Source organism: Ochotona princeps, chromosome 3 (assembly GCF_030435755.1).
Source record: "Ochotona princeps isolate mOchPri1 chromosome 3, mOchPri1.hap1, whole genome shotgun sequence".
In the NCBI taxonomy this organism is placed as follows: domain Eukaryota; kingdom Metazoa; phylum Chordata; class Mammalia; order Lagomorpha; family Ochotonidae; genus Ochotona; species Ochotona princeps.
In genome coordinates this window covers 15,297,090-15,324,859 of record NC_080834.1, presented here as the reverse complement: position 1 = coordinate 15,324,859, position 27,770 = coordinate 15,297,090, and the positions used below count along the sequence as shown (strand labels likewise).

Sequence of the window (27,770 nt, the reverse complement as noted above, 5' to 3'; positions counted from 1 at the left end):
ATACCACATGGGTACTAGTTCACATCCCAGCTGCTCCACTTCCATTCCAGCTCAGTGCTAATGGCTTGGGAAAGAGGCAGAGGATGGCCCTAGTCCTTGGACCCCCGCAACCGCATGGAACCTGAGATGGGGTGGTACTGCATTGCTGTGTAACCACTCCCCTCACCATCCCCCATAAAAGCCCAAGATAGGGAGGGGCTCGCTCTCTGGATCACATGCTTCTGTCGCTCTGGCACTCTGACTCCTGGCCTCCCCGGTACCTGCTTGCTCACCAACTCCCTGGGACAGAATCAGAGGACAGGTAGCCCCTGAGCATGCTCCCTGTATGGCTGTAGTCCCTACCCTACGTTCACTGCTGGAGTGAGTCAGTGAAGACGCAAATACTAAGATGCTTTGTATTTCTAATTTGCGTACTTTCAAGAGTTCCCGCAGAGGTGAGGTCCAGCACGAATGGAATGTAGAAGCCAGCAAAAGGTGGATGTTCACAACTTTGCTAGTGGGTCGAGGTTGTTCACTGCATGTCTCTTAGGATAATTTATAATGCTGGAGAAGCTGGGACATAGGTCTGTAGCTTGACAGACAGACCTCACTGTAATGACCATTTGTGCCTCGCAGGGTTTCGATCCAGACTGGATTGCTACATAGATTTATAATTTGCTAAGTTCTAGTGGGCCCTGCCATCACGAAGCGTGGTTAATAATGACTCCTTAATACATCTTAGACTTGTCTGGCGTGATCTCTCTTGCACCCCACAACATAACAACTCTGAAGATTTAAGCACATGGACAAGGAAGAGTGAACAATGTGGAGAAATGTGATTGGAAAGGGAAAACAAAAGTGAAAGCTCTTGGCAGCACCGGAAAGGTCAAGAAGGGGTCACTGATGAAGTCCTGTCTAGGGGTTAGATGTTTTTAAATATTGAACTCTCCCTAATGAGTTACTACACATACACATGGTAATAAGGTGAAAACCTCTTGTACTGGATGTGGGCCACTCAGGGAGCAGTTGCTAGAATCACCCTTTTTCCGCATAGACATGCTAATGAGATGAAACTGAGGGGCTTGTCTGGAGCTGCGCGCAGATCAGAACCAGTGTAACTTGTTTCACACGGAGAAGCTGATAGAGTGCTCCAACAGGTTCCTGCTGATGCCCTTAACTAACGCGGCCATGTCCAGCGACGGCTGTGGATACATTACCCTTCCTTGGGATCCCTCGTCCCTCTCAACCTGCTGCTATGAAGAATCTTATCAAAACTTTCCCGGAAGTCATCTCAAGGCATACAAAACTCCACCTCGGCGTGTATTTGGTGAGAGTCCATCCCTTCTGATCAAGGAGGCAACCAAAGCAGGGTGTGAGGAACTCCCTCGTGAGACTGCTCACACTGCTGTCTGTGCACTAACTCTGCTTTCTTTAAATAGATTCTGTTCCTGTTCCTGCATTTCATCTAGTTCTCCACTTCGAATTCTCTCAGACAAGAACTTTTTTTTTTAAAGATTTATTCATTTTATTACAGTCAGATATACAGAGAGGAGGAGAGACAGAGAGGAAGATCTTCCGTCCGATGATTCACTCCCCAAGTGAACCGCAAAGGGCCGGTGCGCGCCGATCCGAAGCCGGGAACCTGGAACCTCTTCCGGGTCTCCCACGCGGGTGCAGGGTCCCAATGCATTGGGCCGTCCTCGACTGCTTTCCCAGGCCACAAGCAGGGAGCTGGATGGGAAGTGGAGCTGCCGGGATTAGAACCGGCGCCCATATGGAATCCCAGGGCGTTCAAGGCGAGGACTTTAGCCGCTAGGCCACGCCGCCGGGCCCACAAGAACTTGAAATAAACTCAGCTAGGGTCACCCCTTCTTTTTTTTTTTTTTGGTGGTGGTGGTGGGGTGACCCTTTTTACCACAGCATGAATAGAATCAGACACATCTGGACATGGTTCTTGCACTTTGCAAAATGAAATGCTGGTAAGATTTATCCATGCTGTTGGTATGGGAAAGGGGGTGTTCACTTTTTTACTCCAGGTTCTTGTCATCACAAAGACAAAAATGCTAAATGTTGACATGCGTTAAGTTGAGAAAAGTGATAGAAATTTTATTCAAAAGTTGAAGAAGTAAACACACGTACACACATGTGGGCAGGGGTTGCCCCACCCAGAGAAGTATCCATCATGAGTGGGCACTGGGCCAGACGACTGCCCAAAGGAGAAGAGGTGACGAGGGGAAGTGGAGAGGGCACTTGTGAGCCCCTCCAGCTGTGGTCTGTGGCAGAAGACAGAAATAAAGAGGGGGAAAGGAGGGCCCTGCTGATCTCATTTATGAAGTTGGGGGTGCTACTTCCAGGCTTGAGACAGCTCAACATCTATATTGCTACAGCATTCCCTTTAGGTCCTGGATGAATAGACATATCGCAGGGAAAGAGCCCTTTTGACAACCAGGACAGAACTGTATACATGGGGCTTATGAATGCCACGTCAGCAGACCTAGCCAGCTCCCTGCCTATCCCATATCACTATACAGTTGCAACTGTTGATTTTATTCCTGTGGCATCCCATAGGAAGGATAAATCTGTTTGTGGTACATCTGAGTTGCGCCACACTTTCTAAAATCAGTTATGTACATTGGCTTATAGGTCTTTGCATTGCAAGAAATCAGAACACCCCACCTCTAAATATTTCTCTTTGGTTTTGTTCTGAAAACAGAATAAAAGTTGTCTTTTTGTCAGGCAAATTTTCAGCCACAAAGGAAATTTCCATCTGCAAGGATGAGTCCTTTCTTGTACCAGGAAGAGAAGGATGACTGTAAATCCGAGGCTTTCATCAATGGAGAACACACCTGCCTGAATTTACAAAACAAACCTGCCCGTGTTTATCTTGTTTTTCTTGAACATCTCCATAGAACTGGCCTTCCCCATACCTTGTTTCAGCAGTGAATTAAACTTAAGCCTGAATTCAAGACCTCATCTTTGAGGTTTATTCATTTATTTGTGGATTTATCAAATGCACAACCAGAAAACACATCATTTTCTCTTGCTAGTCTCTGTCACAAGTGGTTTGTCCCAACTAAGAACTGTGAAGGAGGGGCTGATGTGTTGACTCAACTGACTGGTAGCACGTGGGCACTTGGTTCATGTCCTGGCTGCCCCACCTCCATCCAGCTCCGTGCTTATGGCCTGGGAAAGCAGGAGCAGAGTCCTTGGGCCCCTGCACCCATGTGGGAGAGCCATAGGAAGCTCCTGGCTCCTGGTTTCAGATCAGCTCAGTAGGGCCACTGCAGCCATTTGGCGAGTGAACCAGCAAACGAAAGACTTCTGTCTTTGTCTCTCCTTCTCTCTGTAAATCTTCCATTCCAGTAAAAATTGCAAAAAGAATTAAAAAAAAAAAAAACTGTGGGGGAGAGAAAAAATTGATTTTTCCCTCCAACAGCTTGCACCTCTTTTCTTTCCTTTCTTTGGTCACATACTCAGGAGTGAGACTGCTTATGTCTAACTTTACAACGAATTTCTCAAAATGGCTACACCATTTTGCATTCCTGCTAAGAATAAATGAGAGTTCTTAGTATTTTGCATTGTTTTCAGCACTCAGTAATGCCAGATTTCACCACTGCACATATTCAAATAATCTTACTGTGATTTTAATTTGTCTGCATCTAATGGGGAATGATTAGTAACACTTAGTATTTTCGTGTGCTTATCTTGCATCTGAATATATTTTTTTGGTTAAGAATCTGTTTGGATGCTCTGCATTTAAAAAGTGGGTTAGGGCCCAGAGCAGCAACCTAGTGACTAAAGGCCTGACGTTGCACGCGCCTGGTGCCAGTTCTAATCCTGGCAGCTCCACTTCCCATCCAGCTCCCTGCTTGTGGCCTGGGAAAGCAGTCGAGGACGGCCCAAAGCCTTGGGACCCTGTATTCACGTGGGAGACCGGGAAGAGGCTCCTGGTTTCTGGCTTTGGATGGGCTCAGCTCCAGCTACTGAGGTAACCGGGGACTGAATCATCAAAGGGAAATCTTCCTCTCTGTCTCTCCTCCTCCTCTGTATATCTGACTTTGCAATAAAACTAACTACATCTTAAAAAAAATATATTCCTACACAATCCATACAAAAGCCACTAGAGCTGTAAGTGGATTCAAAGTCAGTGCATACACATACTCGGTATTTCTGTACACAAGAGGTGAACAATTCAAATTCAAAATTAAAATAACAATATAAAAAATCTATGGTATCTGTTGGTTAAGGAGTTAAAAAACCATGGTATATGCGAAAGAATATATCATGTCCTTATATTACAAGATTTAGTATTGTTAAGATATTAATTCTTTCCAGTTTTTAATATAGATGTATTGGAATTCTAATGAAAACTTTTAGGCAGTTACTAATTACTGGTTGAAAAAGTTACACAGGATGGCTAAAGCCAAAAATTCTTAAATATTTTTTTTAAGAGAATAAAGTTGGAGACTCATATTAACTGATTTTTTTCATAGTAACTGATTTCAAACATCACCACAATATGATAGTAGCTGAGGCCATGAGGATGGCAAAAGAATACGCATATAGATCAAGGGAATGGGAAACTAGAAATAAACTCCTATAAATTCCACAACTGATTTTTGATAGTGATAGAAATCCAATATTAAGAAGTGTCTTTTGAAGCAAACGATGATGGCGCAACTTGATATCCATGTTTTAGGCTACTGAAGTTACTGTGGACATGCAATGCATTTTTTTTTTCAGCTCTTTGCACAAAGATAAGCATTCTTCGCGCAGAACCAATTAGATACAAAAAATGGTAGCAAAATTGATTCAAATCTCAAACATATCAGAAAGGGTTATATGACACGAGCACCCATCTTGAGTGGGCAGTGAGGGTTTAGTTTGTACACGCAGCAAATCCTTACCTGGAGCTAATTCCCACAGCCAAGTCTTCTTTTCAGGATAAGTTCGCTGCCATAAGCCAATCCGCCAGATGCAGCGAGGCATTTATGAGGTCCTTTCCTCCAGCAGGGTGGAGTGGGGGTGAAGGGAAAGAGAACCAAAGGCCACGGTGGGACACGGCTCCCAGGCTAGGGGAAAGGGACAAAATGGAGGCGGATGACGCAGCCCGGAAGTCACTGCGTGTGAAGGGGCGGGAGCAGGAAAAGGAAGTGGATGGCAGGGCGGCTGTGACGGATTTGTGAGTGGCATTGTTGGAGCCGCAGTGTATTGGTACGTGGGCAGAAATTACGAGCAGGGGCCGCGAGGGATTGGTGGACAGTCAGAACCGGGTACCATTTGCAAACTGTGGAAAAGGGGAAGCAGATACCTCAAATGGTACGAATCCAAAATGGTGGGCGCCTTCCGGGCCTCTAGTTGTGTGTGGCGAGGGACCGAGATCTCTTCCCCGTCGCTGGCCTATTTTAGGAGGTAAGGAGCACTCTATTGAAGTACCATTTCTAATTTTTTTCAAGATTTATTTATTTATTTTTATTGCAAAGTCAGATATATAGACAAGAGGAGAGACAGAGAGGAAGATCTCCCCTCCGATGATTCACTCCTTAAGTGACCACAACGGCGGGTGCAGCGCCGATCCCAAACCAGGAGCCTGGAACCTCTTCCAGGTCTCCCACACGGGTGCAGGTCCCAAGGCTTTGGGCCGTCCTCGACTGCTTTCCCAGGCCGCAAGCAGGAAGCTGGATGGGAAGTGGAGCTGCTGGGATTAGAACCGGTGACCATATATGATCCTGGCACGTTCAGGGCGTGGACTTTTTGGGCTAGGCCTCTGTGCCGGTCCCTGTGTAGTATTTTAAAAATAGTTTTGCCATCTGTGAATAAGGTAATATTCCTACTGTTTCCATATATTATTTTAATGGCTAGTATTTGTAGGGTGATATTGAGAAATTGTCAAAAAGGATATCCTTGCCTTGTTCCATTTCTTATCGGATAGGTAGCTAGTCTTTTAGCACTAATTGTAATGTGTTAATTGTAGTTTATAGATACTTTTTGTTCTGATGAGGAATTTTTATTTATACTTTGCTGTAAGTTTTTATTTTTATTATAAAGGCATATGGAATATTAGTGATGAGTTTTCTACATTTTTGTTAATATAGAGACAAACATTGACTGTGTTTTGAAAGCTGAGTTAGCTTTACATTCCTTAGATAAATGCCGCTTGATCTGGTATATCTACCCTTTCTGGATATTCATTTAAACTTCCTAATGTTTTTTTCAAATGATTTTCAGTTTTAAAAAGTATTTTAAAATATTTTTATTTATTTGAAATGCAGTTATAAAGAGAGAGGGGGCAAAGAAAGAGACAGAGAGGTAGAGAGGTTTTCCACCTATTAATTAGTTCACTCTCCAATAGCAGCAATAACCAAGGCTGGGCCAGGCCAAAGTCAGGAGCCAGAAAATTCTTTTGGGTCTCTCACATGCATAGCAGATGCCAGAGCAGTTGACCATCTTCTGCTGTTTTCCCAGGCACAGTGACAGGAAGCTAGAGGGGAAACAGAGCACCAGCACCCCATGTAGGTACCAGTTCATATCTTGGCTGCTCCACTTCCCTTCCATCTCCCTGCTTGTGGCCTGGGCAAGCAGTAGAGGACGGCCCAAAGCCTTGGGACCCTGCACCCGTGTGGGAGACCTGGAAGAGGCTCCTGGTTCCTGGCATCAGATCAGCTCAGCTCAGCTCCAACCATTGTGGCCACTTGGGGAGTAAACCAGAAGATGGAAGATCTTTCTGTCCCTCCTCTCTGCAAATCTGACTTTCCAATAAAAATAAACAAATCCTAAAAAATAATAATAAAATTTCAAGACCAATCTTCTACCTTCAAGCAGTGGGATTCCATATGGGCACTGATTTGTGTCTTTGATACTCTGCTTCCCATCCAGTCCCCATTTTTACGGTCTGGGAAAGCAGTAGAGGGTGGTCCAAAACCTTGGGACCTTGTAGGAGCGTAGGAAACCCAGAAGAAGATCCTGACTCCTGGCTTCAGATCCACTCAGCTCTGGGTGTTGCGGCCATTTGAGGAGTGAGCCAGTTGATGGAAGATCTTTCTGTCTCTCCTCTCTGTAAATATAATATGCCTTTCCAATACAAATAAATCTTTTAAAAAGTTTTTCATAATAGGGATTCATTTGTAATTCCTCAGACTATCTGTTTGCTTTTGAATGATCGTTTGTTGTTTAGGTCGAAGGTTTTCAAATGTATGGGAATAGTTTGTGATATACCTTTATATAACATAATAGTATATGTTGGCAATATATGAAAATGTGCCTTGTTAGTGTCTAACAGTATCTAGTAGTGTTCATGCTGCTCCAGACACTCTTGCTTTTTTCCTTCTTGTTCAGTCAAGTTATTATCAACTTGATCAGTGTTTGCAAATAATCTCCAGAATTTTAGTGTATTTTTTCTGTGATTCAGTTTTGAATTTCATTATTTCTGCTTTAGTATTTGTAATTTTATTCCTTTAGATTGTATGTGACTTGCTCAAAACTGAAACTTAGATCATTGAATTGAGACCCCTTTTTCTTTTGTAACGTAAACATCTAACGCCTACATTTCTAAGCATGACTTCAGTTGCATTGCACAAGTTTATATGTATTGTATTTTTATTTTAGTCAAAAATATTTTAAACATTTTTCCTGAGTCTCTTTATTTGACTCATGATAGGTTTGAAGTTGGTTGTTTTAATTTCTAAATATTTGAGGATTTTTATATAAATCTTTCTGTTATTGATTTCTAATGTAATTTCACAGTGTTAAGAGAAGAGATTTACGTGGTTTTATTCTTTTAAACTTAATGAAGTTTGTTCTACAGTTCAGAATATGTCATGCTGAATGTTCCATCTGTGTAGCTTGCCATTGGTGGGTGGAGGTTCCTTTAGACGTCAGTGTGCTGTGGCTGTGGGTAATGGTGCTCGGGTCTTCTTTTCATTTCCAAAGCAGGAATGTTGAACTCCAGTCTTGGCAAGGCACAGCTTATTTTTCAAGGCAAATATGAATGTCTTTACGAAGACAGTCTTGGCCCAGTTACTTCCCACTAGGCCCTGTTTCTTTATTCTTTCTTTCTTTTTTTTTAATTGGAAAGGCAAATTTACAGAGATAAGGAGAAACTGAAAGAAAGTTCTTCTGTCTGCTGGTTTACTCCCCACGTGGCCGCAATGGCCAGAGCTGAGCCAATCTGAAGCCAGGAGTTTCTTCCAGGTCTCCCACATGGGTGCAGGGTCCCATGCTTTGGACCGTCCTCTACTGCTTGCCCAGGCCATGGGCAAGGAGCTGGAAGGGAAGTGGAGCAGCCAAGATATGAAGTGGTGCCCACATGGGATGCTGGCATGTGCAAAGTGAGGATTTAGTCACTAGGCTAACACATCCTGGCCTAAGGCCCCATTTTTTATAAGTTCAATACTGCATCAGTGAGGACCAAGCTTCTAACACCTGTCCCCAAAGGGAGACATTCCAACCATATCCACATCACAACAGATACGAACCATGGGTTGCCGTGACTGGCTCATCCCTTCCCTGAGTCCAGACAATACTTTCTGTGTGGGAAAGGGGTGGAATGAGCACCTGACATTGCTGTGGCTGCCAGCACCAGACCTGTCTCAGCTTTAGGATACACACTGGCAGCCAACACCAGAAGAGCCCCGTGACCCTGGGATGCAGGCCTGCCCTAGGGCCAAGCCAACTCACGTGGACCCCAGCCCCGGACAGACACTGCAGTCCTACACACCAGGACAACGCTCGTGGGCTTAGCATACAGACAGTTCCCCTGGCCCCATGATCACACAGGCCAAGCAACCATACCTTTCCCAGTGCAGCCAGACCCTGGGCCAGCTTTCCCTCAGACCTGTCTTCTACGCCTGCCCCTGGGAGCTGCTGTCTTTAGCCTGGGACTCTAGCAAAGCCCCTGTAGCCCTGATTTCCAGACTGGCAGTCACGGACCCAGACTCCTAGGCTGGCACTTGTGGCCTGAGGCTCTAGGAATATCCTTGTTGATTGGAGCTACACATTAGCTAAATCCCAGAAACTAAAGACCCAGGCTCATTCCTACAGAGTCAGACTTAAAGTCAGCCTGGAGCCAGGTCAGCTTGTGGACCTACTGAGCAGATGAGCACTGCTGGACGCAGGCTGAAGACAGCCTTCACTGACTCAAGCTGCATTCCCAGGAGACAAGGGCTCGAAGCCTGACATTGCGGGCCTGAGATCCAATGTGGCTTCTGTGAAACAGGTACCAGCTCTGCCCACCTGCTGACTGAAGCACCACAGTCAACTCGCCCGGGAATGCCACCAGATGGCTGATTAAGAATTTCTTCACTGGCTGGCTGGTGAAGGGAAGAGGCTCCACAGACACCAAGACAAGACCCTAAGAATCACATAAGCAATCAGCCAAGTGCAATCCCATCAAGAGACCAAAATAAATCACTTGTAGAAATCCCTACAGAGCCAAATGACAAAGGATTCAAAATCATTATGTTAAAGAAAGTTGTGGGGCCCGGTGCGATAGCATAGCGGTTAAGGTCCTCACCTTGAACGCACCGGGATCCTATATGAGTGCTGGTTCTAATCCCGGCAGCTCCACTTCCCATCCAGCTCCCTGCTTGTGGCCTGGGAAAGCAGTTGAGGACAGCCCAAAGCCTTGGGATCGTGCACCTGCGTGGGAGACCTGGAGGAGGTTCCTGGCCATTGCGGCTGCTTGGGGAGTGAACCATCAGATGGAACATCTTCCTCTCTGTCTCTCCTCCTCTCTGAATATCCTCCTTTCCAATAAAAATAAATAAATCTTGAAAAAAAAAAGCAAAAAGAAAGTTGGGGAGCTCCCAGAGAAAACACATTAAACAAATCCATAAAAGCAATATACAAATGAAATGAAATGAAAACTTGAACAAAGAGATGTATTACCAAAACAATTCAGGTGCTAAAGACCCTACTGATTGCAGTTAAAAATACATAGAGTACTTAAAAACAGATCTAATCCAAAATAAAAAAATAACCAAAAGATCTAATCAATCAAAATAGAGAATATGCATTATGGAAGCAGCAGAAAGAGCAGGGAAAGAGAAAGGGGAAGAAAAAATTGCTTGAGGAGACAACGAAGTAAACATCCAGCTTTATGCATCATCAAGATAGCCAAATATATTAAACATCTGAACAGGTATTCCTTCAGACAGACTGTAATGAAATTCTCCAAACATAAAGAATTTTCAAAGTAGCAAGAGAAGCAATTTAATCCACACAAGGGAATCACTATGTGACTATCGGCAGTTTCTCAGCAGAAACCTTGCAGGCCAGAAGAGAATGAAATAATATATTTGAGGTGCTAAAAGAAAGAAGTTGTCAACCAAGATCCTGTATTGTGTAACTACTTAAAACTAAAGGAAGTGTGAAAACTTCACATGACAAAGGAAAGCTGTGGGAGTTCACTATTATAAGAAATTCTGAAGTGAGCTCTTAATTTTGAAATAAAGACAATAAAATGAAAACATAAAAATTCACTATAAAGGCAATATTATAGTCAATTTGACTTTTAACACTGTATAATAGTAAAGCACAAGAGTAGTAAGATATCTGTAGTTGTGAACCGTGGGCCTGGCACAGTGGCCTGTTGTGTCAATCCTCTGACCGTAGGGCCAGCATCCCATTTGGGCACTGGTTCCAATCCCAGCTGCTATACTTCAGCTCCAGCTCCCTGCTTATGACCTGGGAAAGCAGCGGAAGAAGCCTCAAGTACTTGTTGCCCTGAACCCACATGGGAGACCAGGAATAAGCTCCTGACTCCTGGCTTTGGATCAACTGCAGCCATGATGGCCATTTGGGGGGATGAACCAGCAGTTGGAAATCTCTCTGTCTCTCCTCTCGGTAACTCTGCCTTTCAAATAAAAATACATCTTAAAAAAAAAAAATAGAATTGCGAACTGATCCAGTCATCCTGTTACTGGGCATATACCTGCCATAAATTGGATAAATGTTAAAAGATCCCTATATCTGTGTGTATCGAACACTAGTCACTGTTGCTGAGCTTGGGAATCAACCAATGTCACCCTGAAAGATTAATGGATAAACAAACTGTGGTGTCTAAACATAATGTAACTAACGAAACTTTGAGAAGAAGGACCTCCTGTCATTTATGGCAGGTTTGATGAATCTGGAGTGATTATGCCAACTGAAATAATCTTGGTACAGAGAGACAAAGTGGTTGGCATTGTGGTGTAATAGGATAAACCTTCGCCTGCAGCCCCGCTTTGTGTCCCAGTTGCTCTACTTCCGATCCGGCTCCCTGCTTCTGGCCTAGGAAAGCGAAGGAGGATGGCTCACGTCCTGGGACTCCTGCACCCTTGGGGGAGACTCCGACAATCTCCAGGTCCTGGCTTGGGATCGGCTCAGCTTTGTCCACTGCAGCCACTTGGGGAGGGAGCCAACAGTTAGATCTCTGTCTCTCCTCTTTGAAACACTGCTTTTTCAAATAAAAGTAAAACTAAATCTTAAAAAAAAAAAAAAAGAAGAAAAGCAAATGTAGCATGATCTAACTTGTAGGAGAAACTCACTCACTTCTTCAACTCAGAATAGAACAGTTGTTATGAGGGCCTGATAGGAAGACGTTCAAATGGTATACAGTTTCATTTACAGATGAACAAGTTCTGGAAATGTATTTTATAGCATGGTGACGAAGTAATAATAACACATACTGGAAATAGCTGTATTTTAGTTCTAAATTTTCTCTCCACACACACACAAGATATGTTAGTATGTGAAGAATGTATAATTTGTTCAATTTAATCATTTCAAGATGTAGTTAAACATTATGTTGCAAATATACGCAATTTTGGTCAGTTATACCTTAATAAAGCTGGGGAGGAAAGTATTACAAGGAAATAGTTTCCCAGCAGGTCTAACATCTGTATCATATCAGAGATGTTTATGATGAGTGCCTTGTCTCTGCCAGTAGGTTTTTCTTACTCTTTCACGCGCCTTGCAGTTTTCGTTGAAGAGCTGGTCATTTTGCACAGGAGCGTAGAGGCTGGCATGCGTGGCTTGGAACGTTGATAACGGGGTGTCCTTCATTCTGCTAGAACTTGAATGCAGTGGTTTGGCTGACTCCAGGGCTGTGCTCTCTGCTGTTTCAGATGCCTGCAGAGGTGGTGCTGCACTGTGTCTGAACTCAAGGTCCTCCCTAGCACTGCACATCACAGTCTGTTTTCTCGCTTCCCATCCCTCTCCCGCTGTTGCTCTGCTGCTCAATGGGGAAGGGGCTCAGTTCATATTTTTGTCGTTCTGAAAAAGCCTCCATCTTGGTTGCATCCTATATCTGATTTGGGGGAGGGACATAGCCTTTCAGTCCCTTGACCCTACCTCAGCTGCACAGCAGTCTTGAATAAGTTCATGGAAAATAGGCATCATCTGTTTTTTGTTTTTTGTTTTTTTTAAAGGCTGACTCATGTATTTGAAATGGAGAGAGATTGAAAAGGATTTTCTGTACAATCTGCTGGTTCACTGCCTGAATGGCTGCAGCTGAAGGAACTAGGCCGGCCTGAAACCAGGAGCCAGGAGCTATGGGGTCTCCCATGTGGTCCAGGGAGGCATCTAAGCAAACCATCTTCCACTGCTTTCCCAGGCACGTTAGCCGGGAGCGAGATCTGAAGTGGAGCAGGCGGGATTCAAACCAACGCCCATATGGGATGTCAGCACTGCAGGCGACGACCTTACCTGCTTACCACAAGAGGGCCCAGATACCATCTTGTAACACCGTCTTCGCCCCTTGAACTTTTGGAAGTCCCTTTGTGTTTGTGAGTCCAGTGTGAAATATACCAACCATTTTGGATTTCTTTTGGTTCTCTTCACCCAGTTCCAAGGGGTCTTCGCCGCTGCCCAGCAGGCGTTTCTTGCACAGATTAAGGCTCCTGTTTCTGCTTGGAGGCAGGATAGATGACCTCTCCTCTAAGACTGCCCTAACTCTTTCTCAGGTTAGCAAAGCAATGGGCCCGATTCAGGGCTTTCCTCAGTCGCGCCGTGAGCACCACAGACGGGGGCGTTTGGTGGGAGAGGCACAGACGCCTTCAAGGGCTGTGTCCCCCAGGAGTTTCCCATTTGCCCACAAGCCTCTACTCGGGCCTCACCAATTTCTCAGCCATTTCACCTGGCATCAGCGACGTCTGCCTTTAAGTGCTTTGCATTTCCCTACTCACCACATCCTTTTGAGAGTGAAGCTCCTTACAGCTCTCTGTCTCCCCTTCCATTTTTAATGTCTGAACCACATCCCATGATGTCAGTATATTTTACTTAATTAATTCCTAGTTTGTACTTATTGGCAACTTACTTTTTTTTTTTGCTGTTAGAAACAAAGTAAAACATATCTTAAGGTTCATCACTCCGTTCCTGTTTGGCCATCTACTCCTGGCGTTAGAATAGGCAGGTAACGATGTGAAGCCGATGCAGTGCCACACGTTGCATCCCACGGAGTTACAGCGGCATTACAACGGTGCCTCATTTGTGCGCAAGTCAGCCGTGCTCTTCACGCTCACTACACCTTTTGCTCTTAGTAACGCTCTCTCAGGGATGGCTTTGTGCCGCAGCGTCATGCCACTGCCTGCAATGCCAGCACATAGGAATGCCAGCTTGACCTCCAGCTTCCTGCTAATGTACCTGGGAAAGCAGTGGAAGATGGCCTGTCCGATCTCCCCCCACCTGAGGGGACCCAGATGAAGGTACTGGCTTCTGGGGTAAGCCTGTCCCAGCCAGCCATCTGGGGTGTTAATCAGTGGATAGAAGAGGATTTTCTCTGTGGAACTCTGCCTTTCAAATAAACAAATCTGATAAAAGAAAAAGAAGATAAAGAAAAGACCTCCAGGACCTTGGAGGCTGAGGGGCGCTCAGCTATGCGGCGTGGAGCCAGGGCTGTGGACTCCATGTCCATGCAAGGCTTCCTGAAGCAGCAGATGGGCCTCAGCTGAACATTTCAAGGTCAGGGAACTCTAGGCAAGTAAAAAAGGGAGAAGACATTCAGCATGAACTTCCACACACTTCCCGCAAGCTGCAGAAGCACACGGGCTTAGAAAGGCTTGCCTTGAACAATTCTGTCACAGACGTGTTTCCTGTTCCAATTTTAGAATAAATGAAACCCATATCAGATTATCTGATTAGCTCAGTGGGTTTGATTCCAGAACAGGCAGCCCATAGCTCCAGTGTCCCCTGGAGTGGCAGACGGAATGCATTTTGGCCTACCCAGCACGGGATGGAGCTTGTCCCCCTCCTCCCTGCCGTGAGCAGTGGTCAGTGGGCAGAAAAAGAGGTGCATTCCAGCCGTCCAAAACAACAAAAAAAATGAAAGCAGAAGAAAGGTTTGTTTTTTTTTTTTCCCCTTCTCTACTGAAATAAGCCTGTCTTTCTGGTAGGAGAATCTGTCTTGAATCAGAAATGGTTTAACCAAATCACAACAGGAAATGGCTCCGGTTACAGCTCAGCCTGCTCCGGGTCCGAACAGTGCCTCCCATCCCAACTCGCTTCAACTCTGGACCCAATAGGTAACTCGCTGCCCGGAGGGCTTGCAGAGCCCTGCTGGACTCGGCCTGTGGGAGCTCTGCCCTCCCAACAGCCTGAAGAAGGCATTTGCCAAAGGAAGAGGCGCTAATCAGGAGCCCCCCGCTCTAAATGTCGTTAATTTCTATTTAATTGGCTAGTAACTGCATTTAAAATAAACACCAGTTGGTAATCAAAAACAGGAGGATAAAGGCTGAGCGGGTTGTGTAAGCAAGATACAATCACTAGGCCAAAACAAAGTGGAGGGGAAGCAGAGAGCCACCGCTTCAGAGAAACGTGGGAAGGCGGGGGGCTGTCGCAGCTGTGGGCCACACAGCCCTCACAGATTCCTATCAGCTTTGCCTTGTGCTTGCTAGCCGTCATCAAAACTGATTTTAATCACAAACTGGTCTTTAGTAATAAAGCATTTGTTCCTTTATTAAATAAAAATTAAAAACATATGCAAAGGGCACGGTTTAAACTGTCACCGGGACGAGTTTGGCACATCCTGATGCGTCCCTGGAGACAGAGCCAGAGATTGGACAAGGTTTCCAGAAGACGCTGCGACTCCCAGGCCCTGGCTGACCCCCTGGCCGCTGGCATCCTGGGCTCGCAGGGAGCCGGCCGTGCATGGCCCAGGCAAAGTGCCTGCCAAACCAGCCCCTGCCTGGGTATGTAATCCTTGCCTTTCTGCACCACCCAAGATGTGCTAAACGTCTTGTAAAGGCTCATGCCTTGGCCCTGGTGTCTGGCACTGAGAGCCGAAGGGGAAGGAGCACGAGTGGCTTGGGAGCCTCCCTCAGGCTGTGGAGCAAGCTTTCAAAGTGAGTTTTCGTTTGAGCCATTTTCCAGTGAAACGTGAAACTCACACACTTGTTCCGTCTATCTCCAAAATGCACGCTATGTCTCCCTGCTAATTAGCATGAAATTATCTTATTAGAAACTGGGACTTTTTTTTTAGGGTAGAAATCCTATCTCTGCTTGCTTTCCTTGGCGTTAGGGGGGCTGAGAGGCTCCTTGAGAGCCAGTGACAAAGGGAGGGTGCTTGTAAGGGGTGGCAGGAAGTAGCCCTTCTCAGCACACCGCTGCTTTGTAAAATGAGAACTAATAAGACATTTGCTGTTTCCTCGGAACGCTCGCCGAGTTAATCACAGTGCATAAGAGCCCGGGAAGGTCAAATAGTGCTTGCTGGCATTTTTGAAAGCCATCAGTGATTCACCAGAGAAGGGAGGTAATGACCTCCAGTCCCCAAATTAAAAGCCCAGCGACCTGGAGGGAGCACCAGTCCTTCCCCAAGTCAAAGGCAGCCTTATTTGCAAGCGTGGTGGCAGGAGCCCACAGCCAGGGAGTGGAGGCCTCCGCACAGCCTGGGCCGTCTCCCTGGCCCAGGAGGGAGCGGTTGGTGCACTGGGGAGATTTTGTTTATGAATGACAGACTCTCTTGCTAAGTGGTCAGGCAGCAGGCAGGATCAGGGCCGCATCCCTGGGGCCCCACCTCGAAGGGCCCGGCAGGCCTGCGCACCCGGAGGCCCAGGCCAAGGCTCGGTCCTTGCAGCATCAGCCATGGAGCCGGGGACTCCTGTTCCATCTGCCAGGCCAGAAACGAAAGCCTGTGATTTGTGGGAAAGCCGGTTCTTGAAGGCCGCCGCACAGAGCTGTTGTCTGTTTCTTTTCAGGTGATTCCGAGTGATTGGATTGTGGGAGCGAGTGGGTGAGTTCTTGCGAAAGCACGCAGCGACAGCCGGGGTGGTGCGGCAGGGGAAACAATGGCCGGCTCATGGGGCCTCTGGGGTGAAAGCCAGGAGGCCCCGGACTTCCTGGGCAACAGCAATTCCAAAAGCCAAGCAGCACTTCACCTCCTGGGGGCGGGCAGTGCAGAACTGTCAACCCACACACTGGCAGAAGCCAAACAAAAACAGATAAGACTTTGGGCCACGCCGGAATTCTTCCAGATCTGCAGGTGCGCCCCCCAGCACTAGGCTGGGCTGTGGCGTAGACCACGGCAGCCTCTGTCACCCACGGTCTCCCACAGCAAGAGCTGCTTCCGTTGCATTCAAGATGTTTATTGACCAAAAGTGGAGGATTGAGTCTGCTGGTAAACAGCCTTGGAATTTTTACTCGTGCCTCAGTTTAATACAGAGAATCATTTAATTTTTGGAAAAAAAAAATTGAAACGCCCCAGAAATTCAGCGACTAGAGGAGACAGCAACTATAGCAGCAAATGTTTCTTGGCAACATTTCGACCTTTTTTTAATCAGCACATTTTATTGTTAGTTATTTAAAACAGTTAAAGTTCTAGTTCATACGTTATTACGATATTATTACGCACAGCTAATTCCCACAACCTGGGTCTTTGCCATGAGCCAAAACATCAAACTGAGGAGGCATTTTAAGAGGTTTATTCCAGCGGGGCAGGAGCAGGGTGGAGGTGGTGAAGATCAGCGGGAAAAGGGGAGATGGAGGCACCTGGGCCCCTTATGTTCAGGCAGGCCTGCCAGGTGTGTGTGGGGGGCGGGATTGGGAGGGTTTGAGCGCAGGCCCCAGGGGATTGGTGCCGCAGGTGAATGCCTAGGGATGATTGGTGAGTGGGCAGGGTTGGGAGGTTGGGGTGGGATTCTCAGGTGAAATGCCGGGTTACATCTGATTGGTGGATGGCTAGACCAGCGAGGAAGAAGGAGTGGCGCCAGGCAGGCAGGGTATCAGTCTCCGTGATGACCTTCAAATCGCTCCTCACGATTGTTTGTTATAGATTTATTCGTTTTGAGTGGCAGATTTTTTTTAGTACAGAGAGAGGAGAGACAGAGCTGCCATTCACTGGGTCACTCGCCAAATGGCCACAATGGCCAGAGTTGAGCTGGGCTTGCTCTGCAGCCAGGAGCCAGGAGCTTGTTCTGGGTCCTCCGTGTGGGTGCAGGATCCCAAGGCTTTGAGCCGTCCTCTTTGCTTTCCCAGGCCACAAGCAGGGGGCTGGATGGGAAGGGAAGGGAAGGGAAGCAACTGCGACATGAACGAAACCCCACATGAAACGCCAACTCTTGCAGGTAGAGGATTAGCCTATATGCCACCATTTCAGCCCCAGCATTTCTTCATTTTAAGATTATTTCAGGGATTTTAATAGTGGTAAATGAAAGAAAAGGTATCTTTAAATAGTGGAGTTATCTATTTTATCTGCACTGCAGTGTGTGATAGAGACAGCAACAGAGAGAGAGAGAGAGCGCGCTTTGTTAGTTCCCTGGGATTAGCTGAGATCCAAGCCAGGGTCCAGGAACTCCCTCCCAGTCTCACACACGGTGACAGGTCCCCAAGCGCTTGGGTGATTATTCCTCACACTCGCCACTATGCGTGAGCAGGAAGCTTAGTTGGCAATTTAGGAACCAGGATATAAACTGGCATTGTGATAGAGGATGTAGGCACTCCAAGGTGGCTTAACACTCGCCACCAAAACACTTGCCCCGCGATTTATTATTTTATTCGAACGGCATAGTGACAGAGAGATCTTCCGTGTGCTAGTTCATGACCAAATGCCCACAATAGGCAAGACTGGGCCAGGCTCAGACCCGAGCTGGGCACTCCATCTGAGTTTCCCATGTGGGTGGCAGGGACCCAAGTGTTTGGGAAATCTGATGCCTTCTCAGGCATGGAGGGCTCAGCAGTGGAACAGCTGGGACTTGAACCCGTGGTCGTATGGGATTACAGCATCTCATGCAGCAGCTTAAACCACTGTGCCAAAACACCAGTGCCACAGCCCTCTTTTTTTTTTAAGATTTATTCATTTTATTACAGCCAGATATATACAGAGGAGAGACAGAGAGGAAGATCTTCCGTCCGATGATTCACTCCGCAAGTGAGCCGCAACGGGCCGGTGTGCGCCGATCCGAAGCCGGGAACCAGGAACCTCTTCCGGGTCTCCCACACGGGTGCAGTGTCCCGATGCATTGGGCCGTCCTCAACTGCTTTCCCAGGCCACAAGCAGGGAGCTGGATGGGAAGTGGAGCTGCCGGGATTAGAACCGGCGCCCATATGGGATCCCGGGGCTTTCAAGGCGAGGACTTTAGCCGCTAGGCCATGCCTCCGGGCCCCAGCCCTCTTTTTTTTAAGATTTATTTATTTTTATTGGAAATGCAGATTGAGAGAGAGGAGAGACAAAGAGAAAGAACTTCCATGTGCTAGTTCACTTCCCCAAAAGACTACAATGGCCAGAGCTAAGCTAGTCGGAAGGCAGGAGAGGTTCTTCCAGGTCTCTCAGGCAGCTGCAGAGTCCCAAGGCTTTGGACCATCCTTGGCTGCTTTCCATGACCACAAGCAAGGAGCTGGATGGGAATGGAGCAGCCGGCACTACAAACTGGCCCTATGTGGGCTGCCACTGCTTGTAGGGAGAGGATTAGCCAGCTGAGCCATTGGCCTGGACTCACCACAGCTTTTCTTAATGGTAACATTTCAGCAAGCAGCTGTGTACAGAGATCAAAGCCAAAAGCAAGCATTCTAAATTCATATTGGGAAGCACCTGCAAAAAAAAAAAAAAAACTGTGGAGAGTTTATCTTTTGAAATCAAAATATGCTTAGCTTCCAGAATACCCATGCATATTTACTAGTCAGTAAAAAAGGGTGGAGTGAGGAGGAAGTGTGTTCTTGCAGACTCATCTGAGTCAAAGCACCCCGTGGTCAGGCTGGTGAGAGAGGCGGGAGCGCCCTGCCCAGTGGCGGCCACTTGACGGGATCCGCTTTCCCCGGGGCAGGCAAGGGGACAAAGGGCTGGCTTCATCCGCCCGCGCCTGCGCCACAGGCCGCTGCGCAGGTGGGCTTCCGTTCCAGTGCCCATCACATGGCCTCCAGGACATGAAAGCGCTTTGACAGGTTTTTGAATATTTTGAATATAAAAGTGCATTTTGGAAGGCTGCCTCTGAAGAGCAGGCCAGGCAGTTGCTGGCTCTTACAGAACCAAGCTTCTTGACTGTAACAGTTGGACTGTGTCAGCTGCCCTAAATGTGCTGGGGCCTGCCTCCTCCCTGTCAGAGAGCAGGATTGAATGCATCCAGGGTATGGCCTGACCTTCAGAACTTCAAGAAGTCCTCCGAATGATTCTAGATCAAGGGTGAGAAGAACTATGTAGTGATGTCATTAATTTTAAAAAAATATACTAGTACATATTTCTTTGCAAACATTTTGTACTTTGAGAGAGAGATTCTGTCCATGTTCTGCTTCATTCCCCAAATGTTTGTGATGGCTGGGGCTGGGCAGGAGGAGAGGTGAGTGGGTGGCAAGGACCAGGTTATTTGTAGCTGCCTCTCAGGTTCTGCACAGGTGGGAAGCTGGGACCAGTCGCAGAGCCAGAATTCCATCTCAGGTACTACCAGATGAGCTGTATGCAGCTCTGTGTCGCGTAACATTTGGTCAATGACAGACCATGTATATTGTGGTGATCCCATAAGAAAATAATGGAAGTTAAAACAATCACTATCACTTCTCCAGTGGTCTCACAGCCAGGTCTAGGCAGGGCAGCAGCTCAGAGCCAGGAACTCATCCTATTCTCCCTCCCCTTTGTAAAGGGCCCGTTTCTCGACAGCCTTCCTTTATGAAATGGCAGGAAGCTGGATTGAAGGCAGAGCAGCCAGGAGGCTAAACTGGCACTCCAGTATGGGACATTGGTATTGTGAGTGGCACGTTAACCTCCTGTGCCACAACCGGGACCCCAAAGCCACCAAGTTCATAAACATCCTGCAGGGGCAGACACAGGGCTTGTCAGTTGAATGAACTCTGCTCAGATATGTTTAGATACACAAATAGCTGTCACTGTTGCAATTTCCTATGGTAGCAGTTGGCTGTACCTTATGTCCTAGGTACAGGCATACCTTCGCACGTAGCAGGCTCTACCACCTGGGCTTATGCAAGCGGGCTCTGCTGTGTGCACAAGTGGCAAAACTGCCTTTCTCAGGCGGAATCACAGTCATGAAGTGTCACACAACCATATGTTTGAGATCTCTCACAGCTGAGCACTTGCATAAACTTCTCAGTGTGTCTCAGCTGGTGCATAAATCACAGAGACATTCTAATTTTCTGTGTCCTAAATCTGTGTGGCACATGAATAGTTGTACATTGTTGCGCATCCGTCTACTCTGGGCACGCGTGGAAAGCCCAGCGGAAAGGTCTGTTTCTCTGTGCAAGCTTTCTTGTCAACCCCACCTTTGCTGGTGAGTCACAGAACGCTTTGTGCACATTTCTGTTGAAGCGCTTCACACATTGCATCCAACACATCTGCCTACAGGCTGCCTGCTCCCCCTCAACGGAATATGGACCCTCTGTAGTTTCAGCAGTAATCACAGAGCCTGGCAAGGTATGAATTTTTGTGGATAATTATTGAATAAATGCATATTAACTAGTGTAGTTCTTGATGTCCTACCACAACACACCCAGTCCTCAAACTGGATCACTTGGGAGACTGAGTCAGACCTTTGGAGGGTAAAGATCTCTATGCCTGCTCTTCAAAGGGCGGTCCATAAGCCAACAGCAGCTCCACTATCTGGGAGATTATACTGTCAAGTCTGCATTGATTTAAAGATTTATTTTAATTTGAAGGTAGAGTTGCACAGAGAGACAGGAAGACAGAGAGAGATCATCCATCCTCTTGTTTACACCCCTAATGGCTCAAAGGTCATAGCTGAGCTAATGCGAAGCCAGGACCCAGTTGCTTCCTTCAGGTCTCCCGTGTGGGTGCAGGGTCCCAAGGACTTGAGCCATCCTCCATTGTTTTTCCAAGCCGTCAGTAGGGAGCTGGATTGGAAGTGGGGTAGTTGGGACCAGAATGGCACACACAGGTGAAATCTTCTTATTGTGGAGGGTGCCTTTCTTACAAGTCTTTTGCTTACTGTCTAAGTCATTCTCCAGTCCTCACAACTGAAAGCATTCATTGTTACACTATTTATTGTCAATAAATATGTAATCATCTCCCATGGACCTTGTACTAGATGTCTATGAATGCCTCTAATCACATGCTCTATAAAGTGGATATTATGATCTCCCTTTTCATAGGTGAGGAAACCAGAATCTTTGTGAAGTCAAGGAGCTAATAGATGGTTAAAATTAGGATGTGAACCCAAATCCCAAGATAGTTCTGTATGAATTCTTTGCATTTAACCATGCTTCCCAGTTAGGGTAGCCTTGTTACGTGCATTTAGTAGATCAACATTGTTCAAAGTTTTGGATTAACGATTCTAGTCTAAAAAATATATAGGATCCTGGGCCCAGCTCAATGGCTCAGTGGCTAAATTCTCATCTTGCAAGCACTGGGAGGATCTCAGATCAGCATAAGTTCATGTCCTGGCCGCTCAGCTTCCCATCCTGCTCCCTACTTGTGGCCGAGGAAAGCAATGGAGAATGGACCTAAGCCTTAATACCCTGAGCCCTCATGGCAGACCAGAGGAAGCTCCTGGCTTTGGATTAGTTCAGGTCTGACTTTAAAAGAGGGCTGGTATGGTGGCTGAACAGACTGGCCTGATGTCTGCAGTGCTGGCAACCCATTTGGGTGCAGGACTATTCCTGGCTGTTCCACTGTCGATGCAGCCCGCTGCTTAAAACCTGGGAAAGCAGCAGAGGCTGGCTCAAGTCCACCGGCCCCTTATACCCACGTGGGGAACCCAAAGAAGCTCCTGGCTCTGGCCTTTGCAACCATTTGAGGACCAGTGAATGGAAGATCTTTCTGTCTCTCCTTCTTTTTTGTAAAAATCTGCCATTTCAATAAAAATAACTAAATTTTTGAAAATTAAAGAAAAGCTTAACATATGTAATTCATTTAAGCAGAATTATCCCATTTTATGTTAATATGAAAATCTTTTTATACTAAATAACTGTATTCCAAAGAAAAATGATAAGTAGAGAGACATTGTTTTGCATTTTTTAAAGATTTATTTATTTATTTATTGGAAAGTCAGATATACAGGGAGGAGGAGAGACAGAGAGCAAGAGCTTTCATCTGTTAAATCACTCCGCAGATGGCCACAGTCACTGGAACTGAGCCAGTCAGAAGCCAGGAGCCAGGAGCTTCTTTCAGATCTTCCATGCAGGTGCAGGGTCCCAAGGCCTTGGGCCGTCCTCGACTGCTCTCCCAGGCCACAGGCAGGGAGCTGGATGGGAAGTGGAGCTGCCAGGATTAGAACTGGCACCCATATATGGGATCCTGGTGTGTGCAAGGTGAGGACTTTAAGCCGCTAGGCTACCACACCATTTACATTATTGAAAATCCCTGTAAGATCAGGCCTATTAGAAGACAGCTGATTCTGCCTGCTTCTGTATTGAGTCTCTTGTGGTATATTGTTTTAAATGGTGCCTACCAAGACAGTTTGACTTCACATAGGCACATTATTGTTCCTGAAGTTGTCTAAATTCAACCTTTTTCTCAGGCTACAATGTCTCATGCTGTACATAATGAAGGTTTTGTGTCCTTCTGAGACAAACCAATGAGCCTCCACTAAGCAGCCAACTTTCCCCACTTGGCATCCTTGCTGGTTGCTCCACTGAGACCAATGTCCACAAAAGGAAACCCAGGTGTAGAGGGAACACTATGCCTAGAGCCTGAACAAATGCTCCAAGGCCTGGGATTTTCCATCCTCTTGCCATTGTTCTCTGGATCCCTACAATGGGAAAAGCCATTTAGAAATCCTGGCCTGCCAGACTTGGCCACGCCGGAGGTGCTCACCCTGGAGTCTCGAGCACTCTGTTAGTTTGCATGGCACTGTCTGCTGAATTAGAAAAGGATCGTGTTCCTTCCTTGCTGTGATGCTTGGGGCTGACTCAAACCAGGGCAAAGGTCACTCAGACTGCTCACTGTTTTCTGACCACATTTTGTTCTTTTTTAAATTTTTCTATTTCTTATATTATTATTATTATCATTTTATGATACAGTTCCATAGGCCCTGTGATTTCCCTTCCCTCTCCCCAAGCTCCCTCCCCCAACACTGAGTTCCTGTATTATTAGGATAGTATAGTTCTTCATACACAGTCATATGTTCATCATTGTGGGCAAGGACAATGGCCCAGCATCCCATCAGGATATGATAATTGCCATTACACAGTTACTATGCATCCCCTTAAATGAAAAGCCAGAAAACAAAATCAACAACAGGAAGAAAAAAGAAATTAACAACACCATGAAGTTACATAACATGCTACTGAATGACTAATGTGTCGCTGAAGAAATGAAAAAGAAAATCAAGAACCTTCTTGAAGAAAATGATGCTACTGTATGATCTGTGAGTCACTGAATAATTCAATCAGAAGAAACTTTTGAAGAGATGAAACTAACAAACACAAAATCATCAAAATCCATGAGATATAATTTCAACTGATTTTTGTTGGTGAAATGTGTCTCTTCTAGACAACAAATAGATGTGTTTTGTTTTTTAATCCAGTCTGCTGATCTATGAGGTTTGATTGTGCTTAAGCCATTTACATTCAGGGTTAATATGTATGGGTGGTAATCTGGTTCTGTCATGTTAGCAATGGGCTGTTCTTTGATTTAGTCTTCTGTTGCTATTTTACTGGAATATTCTTCATATTTTACTGGGATGTTCTTCGCCTTTGCCAACCTCAGAGTTAACTGAGGAAGACATGCGCTGAGCTGGGAGCAAACTCACTGAGCTCAGTTCACTGCAGTGGTCCCACAGGGAAAATAATACTGACTTTGGCATCGTATGGGTCAAAATGGGTCCATGTGGCCCTCAGACCTGATGGGCAGCAGGTTCCGGCAAAAATCAGCACCACTAACAAGGTAGCTAACCAGGACTCCTGGGAAATGCTCGTACCGGAAGTGGGAGAAAGGCTGTACAGACAATGGTGCAACCTCAGCACAGTATCACAGGAGCTGGGGAGCTATGGAGCCCATGATGGAAGTCTAACATAAGAACCCAGACCTGGAACTCGCTGGATGGAGTGGCATAAGTAATTGCAAAGAGCTGTGTACCAACTGCAGTAAGTAAAATCAAGCTGTGGACCTGTGGGTGACGCAGGTTAGAAACATGCCCCAAGGAGAAGACTCTGCTAACCAGAAGTACAATGACCAAGAGCAAAAGAAGAGACAAAAGCACAATGAATGTTACTGAAAACTCCCCTGCAGAAGAGCAAAACCCTGTGCCAACCTCAGAGTTAACTGAGCAAGACATCAAGAAATTGAGGGATACAAAATTCAAAACACTTGTTATAAAGCTTCTAATCAACAACAAGAAGCATGTAATACAGGAGTTCAAGGAATTTAAGGTATATGTCACACTGGAAATGAATCAAATGAAAGCTGATATGTCGGGCCTGGCGGCATGGCCTAGCAGCTAAAGTCCTCGCCTTGAATGCGCCAGGATCCCATATGGGCGCCAGGTTCTAATCCCGGCAGCTCCACTTCCCATCCAGCTCCCTGCTTGTGGCCTGGGAAAGCAGTTGAGGATGGCCCAAGGCCTTGGGTTCCTGTGCCCGTGTGGGAGACCTGGAGGAGGTTCCAGGTTGCTGGCTTTGGATCGGCGCGCATCGACCCGTTGCGGCTCACTTGGGGAGTGAACCATCGGATGGAAGATCTTCCTCTCTGTCTCTCCTCCTCTATGTATGTCCGCTTTTCCAATAAAAAAATAAATAAATCTTAAGAAAAAAAGAAAGCTGATATATCAGAAATGAAGAATACAGTGGAGCAAATTAAACGTACAGTGTCAGGAAAATGGCCTTAAGTTTGAGCAAGTTTCTCCTAATGCTTGAAATAAAATAGTTTTTATTTCCTTATGGCCTCTCAGGCATTTTTTTTTTTAACCACAAAAACCAACTGTGTCATATATATTTGATAGAGAGGGACAGAGACAGTGACAGCCAAGGCTAACTAGGTTTTAAGCCAGAAGTCAAACTGTCCTGGTCTCCCCGGCGGGTGGCAGGAGACCACGCTGTGGGCCATCTCCCGCTGCTTCCCACGCACGTTAGCAGGAAGCTGGATCAGAAGCAGAGTAGAGCACTCGGCTGTGGTGTGGTGACATCACAGGCAGTGGTCTAACCTGCTGCGGGACAGTCTGGCCCTGGACCCCACGACTGCTGTCTGTCTGACATGTCCGGTCTTAGTACATTCTGAATGCACAGAAGCTGGGGTTTGGCAGTGAGGCACCCCTGCAGCATTCCCACACTCCGCCTTGCACACACTCATCCCCCACCACTCACTGGGCTTTTGCTCAGGATTCTAGCTCGTATTACTGGGTAGCCAGAACAATTATCCCTTTTAAGGACATTTCTAATCCATTATTTCTGTGCTGCATTAGGAGAAATTATCAAGAAATTAGGGGATTTTGTGCTGTAGTTGTGCCACTCAGTGGTCTTGGTAACTGGAAAAGCCATCTTTCTGTTACTGACTGTATCTGTAAATTCCCACTGTTAAAATTCCCACTGTTTCAAAACTTGGAGACCAGAAATACACTTTCACTTATGGCCCTCCGATCCATCACCCGTTTCTGTTGGGCTTTTAAAACCTAATCTGTTGATTTTATTTGGAAGATGAGAGACAGGCAGAGGGAGAGACACCAGGAGACAGAGATGGATAGCAGAAAGAAATTTCGTTTCGTCTGGTTGATCTGATTGGCTGCAGTAGCCAGGCCTGTGTGGGCTGAAGCCAGGAAGCAGAGCTGGGCGCTGGAAACTCAGCTAGGTGTCCCGCGTGGGTAACAGGACTGCTAGTGCTTGAGCTGGCCTCACCGCCCCTCCGGTGACACCTGATCAGGAAGCTGGACTCCCAAGAGGAAGCAGGACTTGAGCCCAGCCACTGCGTGAGTGGATGTGCCCAGGACTGTCTTAGGCCACCACAAGCACGGCATTTTCAGCAGCTGCCGTTCCCCTGTATCGAGATTGGCTTTGGGGAAGTGCTGGACTTGATGTCCCAGATCCTTTTGAGTCCCAGCATTTGCCTTCGAGGCCCCCCCCCCCCCCCCCCCCGTCCCCGCCCGAAGTTGGCTTTCCAGCTCTCCATCATTCCCACAGCGTGCGCTTAACTTGCCTAAACGTCTGTGCCTTCCAGGTGGTCCTGGTGGCTTCAGGCCACTCTTGTCTCTTCGGCTGTGGTCTCAGTCTTCCGCGGGCTAAAAGAGATGGGCAGTTTGGTGGTTCAAAAAGTGCCTTCTTGTTAAAAGTGTGAGATGGAGGGTCATTGTAGTCAGGGAGCGACACACGGTCACATCCGGGTCAAAGGGCAGCAAGCAGGGAGGCCGAGCCCCGCGCTGTGCGGGTGGCCCACGCTGTGCGGGTGGCCCACGCTGAGCTGCCTCTTGCATTCACACACAGAGGCTAGCTTCCTGGGGCGCTCATGGGCCTGGCAGTGCTCTCCGGAGCTGCCCCCAACACAGGTACTTGAGCAAGAATGACAGACCTTTGCCTATAGGGCTGGCTTAGCCTGTGCAAATATTTGTTCTCCCAAGCGCTGTGTTGGGAAGCCTACATGGTGGCATCTGAAATCCCCTGTTGCTGTTAGAAGGTACATGTTACAGACTGAAAGAAAGGTGAAAAGAGAGAGAGAGATCAGTTGACCAGGCATATGAAGGAAAAAGTAAATCTGGATGATTTTAGGGAAGCAAACATGAACTAGGAAGGGGTGGAAGACAGAGCAGGTGTTGATATGCACAGAAACACTGTAGAAGACCCCTGCGTGCAGAAAGTAAGTCCCAAGAAGGGGATCCTGTGTAGGGTCAACCTAAGACCTTTCGCCCTGTAGGCTTACACCAGAAGGCTGCAGCACAATGAGGGGCAGACCATCAGCAGGCCTTACTTCTGACCCAGTGTGTCTGAAACAGGTATTGGAAATATGGTATGCCAATATAGTGAACATTAGAACAGTGTATATAGACACTGCAGCAAAATTGTGACCCTAGCTTGTGTGTGTATTCATAAAGATTTGTTTGTTTTTATTGGAAGGTCAGATTTACAAGAAGGAGAGAAACAGAAAGATCTTCCATCCACTGGTTCACTCCCCAAGTGACCCCGACAGCAGGAACTGAGCTAATCTGAAACCAGGAGCCAGGAGCTTCTTCCAGGTCTCCCACACGGATGCAGGGTCCCAAGCACTTAGGCCATCCTCGACTGCTTTCCCAGGCCACAAGCAGGGAGTTGGATGGGAAGCGGGGCTGTCGGGATTAGAACCAGCACCCATATGGGATCCTGGCACCTGCAAGGCAAGAACTTTAACCACTACGCTATCGCACCAGGCCCCTGTATATTTTCTTTCTCTCTCTCTTTTTTTAAAGATTTATTAATTATTTATTTATTTATTCATTTATTTTTATTACAGCCAGATATAC

The 27,770-nt window shown here is 46.7% G+C and overlaps 2 long non-coding RNA genes across 2 annotated transcripts in view; one reads left to right on the top strand and one right to left on the bottom strand.

Moving 5' to 3' along the window:
- Positions 1–5,031, bottom strand: part of LOC131479782 (uncharacterized) — a 78,629-nt gene extending 73,598 nt beyond the window's left edge. Inside the window, exon 1 of the long non-coding RNA XR_009245094.1 lies at positions 4,887–5,031. This is a non-coding gene — a long non-coding RNA (uncharacterized LOC131479782). The remainder of the gene's footprint in view (positions 1–4,886) is intronic.
- A 230-nt stretch (positions 5,032–5,261) lies between these two features.
- Positions 5,262–27,770, top strand: part of LOC105942517 (uncharacterized) — a 48,423-nt gene continuing 25,914 nt past the window's right edge. The window contains exon 1 of the long non-coding RNA XR_001168475.2: positions 5,262–5,391. This is a non-coding gene — a long non-coding RNA (uncharacterized LOC105942517). The remainder of the gene's footprint in view (positions 5,392–27,770) is intronic.